Below are 13,257 nucleotides of genomic sequence, written 5' to 3'. Positions count from 1 at the left end.
AAACAATATGCTAAAAATTCACTGACAATTTTAACTAATGAAGCTCATTATTTTAGTACCTATAATTAATTTCACTTCCTTTGATGTTTCATTTTTATCATATTAAAAGAAATGAATAGTTACTTTGTATAAATCATGGACTCATGAAACTGACTTTTCAAGAGCTGAAACCAACTTTTCTAGCTATTACACTATTTGGTATATTACCAAATACAGACTAATTTCTTTCACATGCTACAGAAAATGGGTTTTCTGTTTACAGGGTTGTGTCCTAATAAAACACACACTATCAAACACATTCCTAGAACACATAACTGAGGCCACTCTTTGCCTGGCAACATTTTAAAGTTATCTTTCCAACATCAGGTTCTAAATATAGGGATCCTTTCGCAATAACCCAAATGCAGTAGCAATACTAATGTTTATATGCGTTTCTTCAAAGACCTTAGCTCATGACAAATTACTTTTTAATAAAGTCTTTCAACTCCTATTTGTATCACTAAGCAAAAATGGTTGCAATTATTTAACAACTATTTACAAACATGCACAATCTAATTCATGTTCAGTGGTTTCTAAAGATAGTTATTAACTTTTATTCTTATACATTTTTCAAAAATAGTGGGAAAGACCATACAGGAAAATAATATTTAACTGATTTAATAATCTAAAATGTTTCATATTTTATATTTGTCTTTCCAAAATAACTCAGAAAGGAAAACAATTTTTTCCAGCTCTTTTTATCTCATATCTGGAGTTATTAAGAGGTTCCAAGACCATATAACAATTCAGCATCTGTGAACCCCAATATCACACTGAAGAAGTGTCAGGTGATCAGGCACTCCCTGAAGACATCATCCCGCCAAGCTACCCTACCCCGTTTCTGACCTTCATTTCACTGAGCTCCTTTTACCGACGTAATGTGGTGGCAAAGTGGAAAGAACACAAGCCAAAGAGTCTATTAAACTCAGGTCTGCTGTTGTGGCCACTTTTCTTAGAAATGACCAGGAAATAATCACTTCTCCCCACCCCTGACCCCCCAAAAAATAAAATAAATCAATCAAGTCTGAATCTGGATTTTATGAGTTCCTATCTGTGATCCCGGTTAATTTACCTTTTCTGAACCTCTCTATTTCTATATCATTAAAGTGGAATATTGCGGACATTTGTGTTGTTTGCTCAGAACAGCGTCTCTTGTTCTGGGAAGGGCTCCTTCAAACCATGTGTTCTTGTAGAGGCTGATGGTCAAAAATCCCTTAGTAAAAGGGATTATGTGATAGCCAGAGTCTTTCACCAGGATTCATTAAAATGGAACTGATGAGGAAGAGGTATTTCCATTGTTCTCTATACAATGAATAATGTGGCTGAGCGGATCCCACACTCCCCACCCAGCTCCCTTCTGCAGAAAAGAAATCATTCACTTAACACACACCTAACTAAACACTAAGCATCTGTCACTGGAGATGTAACTCTATTGATAGAACTTAGGTTCTAGGTACAGATTCTCTAGCAAGAATGAAACCTATCTAAAAAAACGAAGTAGAGACTGGGCACAGTGGCTCACACCTGTAATCCTAGCACTTTGGGAGGCCGAGGCAGGTGGATTTCCTGAGCTCAGGAGTTCAAGACCAGCCTGGGCAGCAACATGGTGAAACCTCGTCTCTACTAAAATACAAAAAAAAAATTAGCCAAGCATGGTGGCATGTGCCTGTAGTCCCAGCTACTCAGGAGGCTGAGGCAGGAGAATTGCTTGAACCCGGGAGGCGGAGGATGCAATGAGCCAAGTTCGCGCCACTGCACTCCAGCCTGGGCAACAGAGCAAGACTCCGTCTCTGAAAAAAAAAAAAAAAAACAAAGTAGAGAAGAAAGTTCTGACACTATTCAAGCCTCAGATTCTAGTCTTCTATGAAGTTAGCTCTGCCCATAGCCTTCTGGCAGTTTGGCTATATAAACCAACATATACTCTCCCAACTTCCCCCTTTCTTTTAGCACTTAAAATTGAGAGTCCTGGCTCTTATAAATGCAACTACCTACTTTGCAGGGCTCCTGTGAGGAACAAATGATGTGACTATAAAGCATTTAGAATAATGTCTGGACATAATTTTCAACAGATATTAGCTATTATATTTAAAACCTCAAAATTTTCAAATTTTTCTAAAGTTAAAGATTCTAAAACAAAATCCAGTATTTTTGTAAAGGTCTAGCCAGTGCTAAGCATATCAGAACGATATCCTGGATATTACAGCAGTTCTTCATGAGCTGAATGGTAGGGGTTTTGTCTAAGACTAGTACAGCCCCCACCAAAGCAATAGAGACACTTAATAAAAACTTTAATTATAACAGAAGTGTCTTATTGTTACTAACTCATTCTAAAATCATGTTTTAGGTTTTTTTAACATCAACATTAGTCTATGCTATATTAGTGAAGCCAACTATGTCCCCTTCCCAAGTTCCTCTTCTGTTACTTATCAGCAATTATTCCTTTCTTTATTTTAGTCAGTAAGTTTTTCCAACTCAAATAGACCCGATGAGTCAAAAGGTCATCATGCTCAGATTTTTTTAAAAGGAGAGTTCACATGAGCAGCTTCTGTGAATTTTTCAGAAAGTACCTGAGCTGGGCATCTACTGGTGGTATGCAGTATGAGGATATCCAACAACGCCAGTCCTAATTCCCAGAAACTATGAATATGTTACTTGATATGGCAAAAGGGATTTTGCAGGTTAAATTAAGACCTTGACAGGAAGGTTATTCCGGATGATTTGGGTGGGTCCAATGTAATCACAAAGGTCCTTGAAAGTGGAAGAGAGAGGCAGAAGAGAACGCCAGAGAAAGAGATGTGACACGAGAAGTAGAATCAGAGAGACACCATGTCACAGGCATTGAAGACGGAGAACGGGGCTCAGGAGCCAAGGAGGCAGGCAGCCTCTAGGAGCTGCGAAAGACAAGGAAACAGATGGTCTCCTAGAGCCTCCAGAAGGACTGAAGTCTTGTCTTGACCTCTTAATTTTAGTGAGACTGGGGTCAGACTTGTGAAGTACTGAACTGTAAAATAAATCCGCATTGTTTTATACCACTAACTTTAAGGTAACTTACGGCAACAATAGGAAATGAATAAACAGTTGATTCTTGAACAACACAGGTTTGAACTTCAAGGGTCCACTTACAGGTGGGTTTTCTTCTGCCTCTTCCACCCAAGACAGCGAGACCAACCCCTCCTCCTCCTCCTCAGCCTACTCAACGTTTAGACCAGGATGAAGGCCTTTATAATGATTCACTTCCACGTAATGAAAAGCAAGTATATTTCCTCTTCCTTAGAATCTTAATATCTTCTTTTCTCTAGCTTACTTTATTGTAACTAAATACAAATGACACACAAAATGTGTGTTAAACGACTGTTAATGTTATCACTAAGGCTTCTGGTCAATAGTAGGTAGTAGTAATAAAGTTTCTGGGGAGTCACAAGTTGTACTTGGATTTTCCACTGGTTGAGGGGGCAGTGCCCTTAACCCCTGCATTGTTCAAGGGTCAACTGTACTAATAAATATAAGTTAATTTGTTTCTGGTCACATATCCAACATTCTGAAATATTAACCCTTCCCTTGTGGGTTGGTGTTGCCCATGTGCTTATTAAGCAGGCCCTTCATTCCAATATATGCACCAATGATGAAATGCTTAATATATGATGCTTAATATTTCACACTTGATACCGATCCTGCTTCAGCTATCCCTTAAATGTTATCCCAGTAAAAGGCTGATAATGAACTACTCATAAATTCCTGTTGGGATGCAATTCTACAACTAGTTCTTCACCCAACCATCGTGTGAGCTAGTGTTTTTATAGTTCTTAAGGGGATGCCATACCAGACAGTACTTGCACATAACAAAACAGGCTACATGATTTCTTAGTCTTTCTTAGAATGAAATCAGATTAATCTAATAGGAAATATATGTCATGGAATCTTAATTACCCAGTATGCTGTCCTCTTCTGAGTGCTGATAAACGAGTATTGTAATAGTTCAGACATAAGATTATCTGACATCTTGATAATTCTGTTATTTCCTCTTAATTGTTGTTCCCAACCAATTAATAGATTCAAGGACCATTAAAAAAAAGATATGTGCCATATACACAGCAATGACTTAATTATGACACTGGCTAACTGAATAAGAACTCTAGAATGTGTGACCTATATTAGTCCAAGTTAAACTTGCACCAGTTTTTTTTTAAGAGATGGGATCTTGCTATGTTGCCCAGGTTAGCCTTAAACTCCTGGCCTCAAGCGATCCTCCTACTTCACATCTCTCAAGCAGCTGCAACTACCAGCCTGTGCCACCATGCCTGGCTTTTCACCAGTTTTCACCTTGGCAAACATTTATTCCTAACTGTTCTCAAGTTCCACGATCCTGTTTAATCCTGACATTCTTTTCCTCCTAAAAGTGTCATATGAGATACTTTTTCACATTACAATGAAATAGAATCAAGTTTTTATTTACTATATAATGCTAGAAAAAAATCACAAAATCATGATACAGTAACAACATTACATGCAAATTTTATTTTTGGCCTTCCCAATCCAAGCATTTCTCTTCATTCCTTTGTTTTGTTTTGTGGTTTGTTTTGTAAAGGGAAAAATAAAACGCAATGGTGGGTTAACTTCTATTAGTTTTCTATTACCTTCTGGCAAATGGACTTTTTTTTTTTTTTTTTTTTTTTTTGAGACAGGGTCCCCCTCTGTCACCCAGGCTGGAGTGCAGTGGCACAATCTCGGCTCATTACAACCTCTGCTTCCCAGGCTCAAGCAATCCTCCCACTTCAGCCTTCCAAGTAGCTGCGTCTACAGGCGCACGCCACCATGCCCAGCTAATTTTTTGAATTTTTCATAGAGATGATGTTAGCCAGGCTGGTCTCAAACTCCTGAGCTCAAGCCATCTGCCCGCCTCAGCCTCCCAAAGTGCTGGGATTACAGGTGTAAGCCACCATGCCCAGCACAAGTGGACTTATTTTTAACAGATTCCCAATGCCTCCAGGATAAAATCCCAAATTCTAAGCCTGTGACTCCAGATATCACACGAGCTGATCCTTCTGCCTCCTTCCCTTACAATTGAATTTATTATTTTTGCACTAAGAGTCCTTCATGAATAGCTTCCACTTTCCCTCCATGTCTGCTCAAGCTGATTCACCTTCCCTTTCATTTCCTTTCCTTTTTCTCTACATTTATCTAAATTCCTTTCTTCCTTCTGGGCACTGTTCAAACTGGATCTGCCTATATGACCTCTTCCTTCCCTAACCATCCTCTGAATTCAGAAAACATGTCTTCTTTTAAAACAGTGGCTTGGCTCTTTCCTCATGCTGATTCATTAGTTAATTTACCATGTGACTATCTATTCTCCCCAGCTATATAATAAAAATGGGGCCACGCTCCTTTGAATATTCCACATCACTGGGCTTACTGGCTTGCATAGCTAGGTAGACATTCGAAAAATGTTTGATTAACATAGGAACTAGGAGAAGGAATAACATCTGTGTTGCAAATTAAATCTATCAGCATTATTACTTGTAATTGTTAAGCTCCAGAGGATATTATTTGACTCACAGCATATAGAAATCTATGCCATAAGTAAGCCAAGTTATAATTGAATACTACTTATATGTAGTCAAGCTTGTCAACCACTTCAGGTCACATTTATCAACTATTGGCTAAAACTTTGCTCCCTTAGAAAGGCCTTTTTTTGCCCTGCTCAACTAGGCTATGTTCCCTGTTAATATGCACCCATAACATCATTCTCCTCTTTTACTACACTTACCACATTGTAATCATTTCTTCATTGTCTAAACCGCCATTCCTTGCCCCCCGTTGGAATGCAGGTTCCATGAGAGAGCAAAGACCAGATCTGCCTTGTTCACCATTCTATTCCCCGTGCTGATATGACACAGTAGCTGATCAATCCACCCATCTACCCATCCACCCATCCCTCCCTCCCTCCCTAGGTAAATACCCAAGCAAGACTGCCTCACTGGCTTCCAGAATCTCAAATAGCAGTTCTGGTCATGTAATATAAAGTATGGTTAGTTACACTACTCCAAAACACCTCCATCTGTGCAAGTTCCATTCTTTGCATCTAGGAGAGATATTTTTAAATCATTTAGCTCATTTATAACATGATGCAAATCCCACAATCTCAGATGTTTTATGTTCTTTTACGTTAATTCAGCTTAGAGGCCAAGATGAATACAGTGGAAATGTACCAGACTTCCGTTCAATTTACAGGATTTCATCTATTATCTTCAGCAACGGGAAGGAGAGAAAAAGAAATGATTCGCATAGAGCCAGAGACTCTGCACGCCTCCACTCAATAACTTCTTGCTTCACAGTGAGCACAGAACAGGAGATGGTCAGCTGCTGTTCTATGTCTCAGTTCTCACATGCCTCACACCCAAGCAATTCACGTCACCTGCGCTCAAAATAACAAACGCCATGCAGTTCCAACATGGAAAAACAAGATCTGGCCGTATGGGCCTTCCTGAGAGACCCACCGCTTGTCAGTCTCTGATATGACTCCCTCTTGGCGTACTTTGAGGGTACTCAATTTCACCTTATTCATGGCCTTTAGATACAGACCCTATTTAGAGCAGCATTACTATATACTGGAATGGGCTGCTTTACTTGACCCTGGAATTTCTTTCCAAGAAGGCACATTTAGGTCATTGTAGCTCACAGTGCCAGAACTGCCACAAAGAAAAAGCCCAACCCTCTGTTTCTCTTTCTGTTCTGTTGGTGAATGTCTAAATGAGGAGAGTGATCATAAGTACATACAGATTAAAAAATGTTAAAAAGAAAAGTAAGGGGAAGGAACAGTGCCTAAGACCTTCCTGTATACAGTGCTAAGTTACTGCTATGAATTGTCAGACACAATCAGCTCCAGTCTAGAAAAGAAAAATCTAATCCCCTATCACAATATACAAAACAATAATATGAACTAAGTCTACAAATATCTAGATAATGTAGAAATTCTAACTTTATTGATCAGTTTTATATCGATATGTGTATGAGGTAATCAGTGAAATAAATAACAGAGAAAAATGATCACTTCCAGCTTCTATAATACTTCTATAACACTGTCTATAATACTTCTATAATACTGTCTCCACTATCATGAGAATCTCTCTTCTCAGATCCACTTCAGCTCCAAAGAACTCCTCCTAAAAAGCACAAGGGCCTTGTGTAGGCTGAAATATATTCCCTTTTCTTCTTCACATAACTGATGCAGGTAAATTCTTGTAAGTTAAATGCGCAAAAGACAGGATACCACTTAGGTAAAGGCTGAGTAGATGATGGCCTTCTTTATTAACCGTCATCTCAATTTCTCTTTGTTAGGCGTCAAGAAGGATGTAGAGTCACGACAGATTTATTCTGTTCTTTTTTTTTTTTTAAGAGCAAGAAGTAACTGGAAGCATCTTGCTGAATTGCAAAGGAAAAAACAAAGGTTAAAACACCCCAGCACCTTTGCTATCTTTCCTGGAAGGCAACTGCTTCTCCTCCATTCCAACCATGTGATTTTGGTGGTACTGCCAATCAAGTACCCTATCTGCCTAGCTAGGGGAGCAGAAGAGTAGGCACATCACATTCTTGTGTCCTATCTGGCCAATCAAGGTCCTTCTGGAATTGTAAATCCTAGAGGTAGGAGATTTCTCTTTACTCTGGGGTGCTTGATCTTGGATGACATTAACACAGGAGTCGTCTGCAGTCACATCTTTTATGCATTTATATACGGTCATGTGCCCCAAAAAGACATTTTGGGTCAACGACAGACCACATATACAACCATGGTCCCCTAAGATTACACATAATGGAGCTGAAAAATTCCTGTAGCCCAGTGATGTCATAGCTGTTGTAATGCAATGCATTACTCATCTGTCTGTGGTGATGCTGGTGTAAACAAACCTACTGCACTGCCAGTAGTATAAAAGCTAAGCACATACAATTACGTGCAGTACATAATACTTGATAATAAACCATGCGCCGGTTTATGTATTTGCTATCCTATACTTTTTATCATTAGAGTGTACTCATCTACTTATTTAAAAATTAAAAAATTAGCTGTAAAACAGTTTCAGGCAGGTCCTTCAGGAGGTATTCCAGAAGGCACTGTTATCATAAGAGATGACAGTTCCCTATGTGTTACTGCCTCTAAAGACATTCCAGCAGGACCTTCCTGACTCTGTGTAGGCCTAGAGTAATGTGTGTGTTTGTGTCTTAGTTTTTAAAGATTAAGATTTTTTTAAATAGAAAAAAGCTAACAGAATAAGGATATAAAGAAAATATTTTTGTACAGCTAATTGTACAATGTGTTTGTATTTTAAGCTAAGTTTTATCACAAAGAAGTTAAAAACTTTTTAAAATTAAAAAGTTTATAACATAAAAGTTACATTACAGTAAGCTAAGGTTAATTTATTATTGGAGAAAGAAAAATTTGTAATAAATTCAGTGTAGCCTAAGTGTACAGTGTTCAAAAAGTCTACAGTAGTGTACAATAATGTCCTAGGCCTTCACACTCACTCACTACTCACTCACTGCCTCACCCACAGCAACTTCCAGTCCTGCAAACTCCATCCATGGTTAAGTGCCCCATACAGGTGCACATTTTTTAATCTTTTAAACTGTATTTTTACTGTACCTTTTCTATGTTTAGATATACAAATACTTGGCCACTGTGTTACAACCACCTTATTGTGTTACAACCACCTACAGTATTCAGTACAGTAACATGCTGTGCTGGTTTATAGCCTAGGAGCAATAGGCCATCCCACATAGTCTAGGTGTGTAGCAGACTACACCATCTAGGTTTGTGTAAGTACACTATGATGCATGCACAATGACAAAATTTGCCTAACTACACATTTCTCAGAACATATCCCCTAACTGTCCCATGACCATAACAGGACAGAATGAGGCTTGCAATTACAGTTGCAGAGGAGATAGGGAACTGGGGGTTACTGGTCCTTTGCAGAAAGGGAGAGAGACACAAGTACTCCATCACTGGAGTCACTGGATTTAGTGATACCCCAGCCCCTTCCAGGTTTGGAGCCAATAAATCCCTTTTAGCTTAAGCCCATTTGAATTTTCTGTCACTTGCAACAGAAATATCTTTGACTAAAAAAAGTATAATGCTATTACAGTAAACCTAAGAAATTCATAACAGTGAAAAATCCAACGCAAAGCTATATTTCCTTGCTAAAACACAGAACACATTTAATAATGTCATACAGCGTGAAGATAAGTCAAATATTCATTCAAGATTCAGTTAAGAATACAACAGTTTGATTTTACCACTAGGTACAGATGACACCTACAGCTGTGGATCAACAGAACATACGATCTAAACTCTATGAAAGCTATCAATAGATCCAAAGTTAAACACACTTCATTAAGTTCAAAAGATCTTACTTCTCATTCACATACATAACTGACATTTGTGTCACACTGGTTGAAATGTCAATGGAATAGTGAGATACAGTTAAGAATCACCAACATGTCCCAATATTCTGGAAGACAGAAAACATCCATCTGCTGACAATGGTCCAGATACGAAGCAAAAATATTAAATATAAAGAAAAAATCAACATATTACTCTCTTAGAGCTCTGGAAAGAATTTTCTCACATATGCCTCTTTGACCATATAAAGCCCAGTAGTTCAACGAATTTTTTTTCCATTTATCTTTATTGCATATTCTATGGAACAGGCCAGCTATTGCCAGAGGATTCAATACCTATTCTGTGCTTAAATTTAACCATGAGCAAACCCATGTCTTACACAAACATATGCAGATTGTCCATCCACATTTATATGAGATATACCTCATACCCACACAGGCAGACATAGACATACACAGACAATTAACATGTAATTATCTCCCAAATGCAGACATTTGGAATAAGGTTAAGCACCACAAGCTAACATCCATGCTTGTTTTCCTTGGGTTTTGGGGTTTTTCAGTAGCGGAAAGTAGAGTATGGTAGAGGGTGGATGGTGCAGAGGCCAGAAGCCTTCCTATTCATTCTAACAAGAATCTAAGAAGTGGAGGGGGCCTGCTTATTTAAAGAAGGCTCCCCAGCTAGCCATTCCTGATAACCCACGGCCATGGAACCTCTCACCGATCCTACCTCCTCCCACCCTATCCTCCTGTGAAGCACCCCCATTTTGTACACCCAGACACTCTGAGCAGCTGTTTCCCTCCTTCCCCAGCTGCCAAGCACGAAGAACTGGCCAAGGCACAGGAGTAGCCTCGAACTTCAGAGGCCCACCTTTCACCCTGCTGCCCTCACTCTGGTGCACAACTTGCACGTGGAGACAAACTGGAACCAGCCTCACAGGGTGCGCACCGATCCTAAGAGGTGGACACCCCATCAAAGCCTCAGGCTCAGGCACCCTGATATCAGCCCCTGGAGGATAAAGGGGTCCACACCTGTTTTCCAGGCCCGACAGACGGGCTACACACCTGTTCCGCCCGGGAGTGGGGAGGGGCATGACACCCGACGCCTAGGCTCACAGTCGGGGGGGCGGGCGCGCCAGTCCCTCAGCCTAATTGTCGCACGACTGTAACAGGACAGAATGAGGCCTGCAATTATAGTCGCAAAGGAGATAGGGAACTGAGGGGTTACTGGTCCTTTGCAGAAAGGGAGAGATACACAAATACATCACTGGAGTCACTGGATTTAGTGATATCCCAGCCTCTTCCAGGTTTGGAGCCAATAAATCCCTTTTTACTTAAGCCCATTTGAATTTTCACATTCATTTGGAACCAGTAAGTGGAAATTGCCCGACCCAGTTCCGGGCCAACGTACGACACGCCCCTCCACTCGAGAATCAACCCCGCCCGGCCCGTGGCTCGAGTCCGGTTAGCCCGTCAGGGACTACTCTGTTCGCTCCCCGAGGTCGCGCCGCTGTCGCGCGGAGAGGAGGCGCCGAGGCTCAGAGACGTGTCGCGCGCTCTCCTCCTACCCTGAATACGGCCCCTCAATCCTGTCTCCTCCCCACGGGCCCGCTCTCTGGAAAGTCGTTACCTGAGCTTGCTGCCATTCCGGCCCTGGACCGCCGGCCCACGTGACCGCACCCCCGCCTCTATCCTCACGCACGCGCACTACCCACCGCTACGAGCAGCGCTTCCGCTTTCCTCCTCGCACTGCTCCCCCTCCTGGGCGGTCCGCGCCTCTTCACCACGCCCCTATTTAAAGGGCCAGAGATACACTGTCTTCCCCCACGGAAAAAATGGGTGATTCACGTCTTGAGGACCAAGAGAATGGAAACGTCGAAACAGTAGCGCAGAAAAATAAATAGCAGTCCTTGAGGTGAGAGGAGAAAGCTCCTCCTTTAAGAAAGTGAAATTACTTGCAGCCAGACCAGAAGGAAAGTTGATTCCCTGCCTTCTGGAGTTTGCAACCAGTAAATGTTTTTTACCTTTTTTTTTTTTTAAAAGATGAACTCAGAATTGACCATTTATTTTGTCAAATAAGGACAATAGGCACACACATACTAAAATACCAGCTATTATCTTCTAATATATCATCAGTATTGCTCCCCAAAATACATCTTAACACCAAAAATATAGGAGAAACATAGTCTCAAATAAAGGAAATATCTGAAAAATGAACAAAAACGTATGCTTATTTCTCTTATCGCTCCTGAAGAAAGGTGAAAGCTAGAACAGACTGGTTTCTAGGGCCATCACTGTAGGTAACATTAGCCCCAGGACACAGATTTTAGGCCTGCTGGGGGCTATGGTCAAGAAAATAGGAGGAAGAACACCAGAAGATACTCTTGGAAGGAGATACAGAAAATACTCGGTTGGGCAGACATTTTTGAGCATCAGCTAGGTTCACTAGACTTCTGGGCCTTCAGAAGACCCGAAGGTGGGTAAGACACCGCCCTGCCCTCCAGGTATTTATTTTCTAAGAATTCAGTGTACAGACATAACAAAATACAAGGCAGGCTGTTTTGAGTAATATAAAGAAAGACATTGAACCACCATTTTCAGATCACAGACAAGGGGAAAGGTTGAAACACTCAAGGAAGGATGTGGTATCTTGTCAGGGCCTTGAAGGATTTCAGTAGCAGAGAGCAGGGAGAATGCCCAGCTGAGGGAAGGGTGGGATCAAAGGCAGTACAAAGCAAGTTTGGGAACTAGTTATTGGCCTGATATAACCGTGGTGTGGGCAGTGGCTTTCAACCTTCTTTTAATCATCCCTCACAGTAAGAAATATATTTCAGGCCAGGCATGTTGAGTCATGCCTGCGATCTCAGCACTTTGGGAGGCTGAGGCGGGTGGTCAGGAGTTTGAGACAAGCCTGACCAACATGGAGAAACCCTGTCTCTACTAAAAATACAAAAATTAGCCAGGCATGGTGGCATGCACCTGTGGTCCCAGCTACTTGGGAGGCTGAGGCAGGAGAATTGTTTGAACCCGGGAGGCAGAGGTTGCAGTGAGCCAAGATTGTGCCATTGCACTCCAGCCTGGGTAACAGATCGAGACTCTGTCTCAAAAAAAAAAAAAAAAAAAAAAAAAAGAGATACATTTCAGCCATGGCCTAGTATAAAAATACACACAGTATGCGCATATGTGTGAATGCGCATGATAGATAGATAGATAGATAGATATGCTGAGACAGTAATTGCCCTTAGAATGTACAATGCAACTTTGTCTATTCTATTCTATTCTATTCTCTTTTTTTAAGTGCTGGTTACTTAATTCATTTCAGTACTCGGTGGTGATGCAGAGCAACCCCATAGTTTTAAGACACTCGTGTAGTGTGTGTTAGAGATGTGGTGGGCTATGAGGCTGGAAAGGCTGGGACCAGATCCAGAAAGACATTGCACGCTAAGCTGGGGTGTTCTGCTCTTCTGGTAAGAGCCTCCAAAGGAACTTGAACAGAGGAGTGGCAAGATGATAGCTGTGCTTTAGAATGCTGGAAACCGGCCTTTGGTTCTGAATATCACATTTTTCTAGAAAAGCTATTAAACTACAGACTGTCTACAGAAGGATAAGCAAGCTGGTGAGACCAGAAAGCCTGTGTGACAGAGAACTTTTGAAAGTATCCAGAGGAAAAGAAATTAGCAGAAGTAGGGGAGAGCAGGGTCATAGGGGCAAGCAGTGGAAAGGTAGCTATTAGGTTGGTACACAAGTAATCGCGGTTTTTGCCATTACTTTAAAAAACTGACCCTTTTGAAATATCTCTGCAACACTCATAGACTTATTCTGAAT

At 40.9% G+C, this 13,257-nt stretch overlaps 1 protein-coding gene across 1 annotated transcript in view; it reads right to left on the bottom strand.

Moving 5' to 3' along the window:
• VPS8 (VPS8 subunit of CORVET complex) overlaps window positions 1–11,166 on the bottom strand; it is a 236,506-nt gene extending 225,340 nt beyond the window's left edge. Inside the window, exon 1 of the mRNA XM_054481040.1 lies at window positions 11,063–11,166. The gene's annotated coding sequence lies outside the window, so the exon portion shown is untranslated. The remainder of the gene's footprint in view (window positions 1–11,062) is intronic.
• Window positions 11,167–13,257: the final 2,091 nt, after the last annotated feature.

Source organism: Pongo pygmaeus, chromosome 2 (genome assembly GCF_028885625.2).
Source record: "Pongo pygmaeus isolate AG05252 chromosome 2, NHGRI_mPonPyg2-v2.0_pri, whole genome shotgun sequence".
Taxonomy (NCBI): Eukaryota; Metazoa; Chordata; class Mammalia; order Primates; family Hominidae; genus Pongo; species Pongo pygmaeus.
Note: the sequence above shows the minus strand (reverse complement) of the source record. Positions and strands in the feature narration are given on the sequence as shown.